This window comes from Lupinus angustifolius, unplaced genomic scaffold, assembly GCF_001865875.1.
Source record: "Lupinus angustifolius cultivar Tanjil unplaced genomic scaffold, LupAngTanjil_v1.0 Scaffold_45_19, whole genome shotgun sequence".
NCBI classification, from domain to species: domain Eukaryota; kingdom Viridiplantae; phylum Streptophyta; class Magnoliopsida; order Fabales; family Fabaceae; genus Lupinus; species Lupinus angustifolius.
Genome location: NW_017721771.1, coordinates 20,691 through 21,662, shown reverse-complemented (window position 1 = coordinate 21,662; position 972 = coordinate 20,691).

The window sequence follows — 972 nt, the reverse complement described above, 5'->3', positions numbered from 1 at the left end:
ATATGATTGTTGATGAAATGTGTTGAATATTGTATATGAATGTTGTTGGGAACTTTTCTGTGTGCAGGTGTTTGAAAAACCATGTTTCAATGTGTTTTCGGTTGTCGAAAAGGGCAAAATTGGTATTTTGCCCAAGTCCCTATCGCTTGGGCGAGGACTGGGCGAAGGGAAGTTTTGGTTATGGAATTCCCTCGCTTGGGCGACAAAATCTTGCTTGGGCGAGTAAGGGCCTCACTTGAGCGAGAACGCCTAGGATTTTAATGAGCCCCTAGAGCTCTCTCTCTTGGGCGAGAGATGTCTCGCTTGAGTGAGAATAGGCCTCGCTTGGGCCATAGTACCTTCGCCTGGGCGAGGAAGGCTTCAGTTTATTTGAGATTTAAAGATGAATTGTCGCTCGGGCAACTAGTTCCTGCTTTAGCGAGGGACAATGTGGAAAGATGGAAATGAGATGATGTGGTGAACAATGCGATGAACCCGAGTAGGGTGTGTTGTGATATAAAAGTTGTGGAATGAGATCATGGCTTAGATGAGAAGCATGACTCCACAAAAGTGTGAAAGCATTGTTTATGTTTATGCCTTGTTGGGCAAGTATCCGACTTGAGGTCGTGAACTAGGGGGTACCCTAGTAAGGATACATGATATCACGGAACAACGATCGACTGACCGTAAGAGGCCTGGTCATATGACTGTCCAGGATTATTCGGTGATGGGTCGGTTGACGTACTATCAAGTCCCACAAGAAGCATTCCTTGTCGGGAGATGGCTTAAGGATGAGTGGATCATGTGTTTGATTAATACACTTGCATTTGACTCTGACTAGGAATGCATTGCATTGTGACCATGAAGTAGTGAAGAGGAAATGACAGGACAACTTAGAGCACCGTGATGTAAGTAGGGACAGCACTGATTGGACGATGATTCGCCAACAATGTCTTGAGGGAGAGTTTGGGTGAGATGAGTCCCTTGTATTCC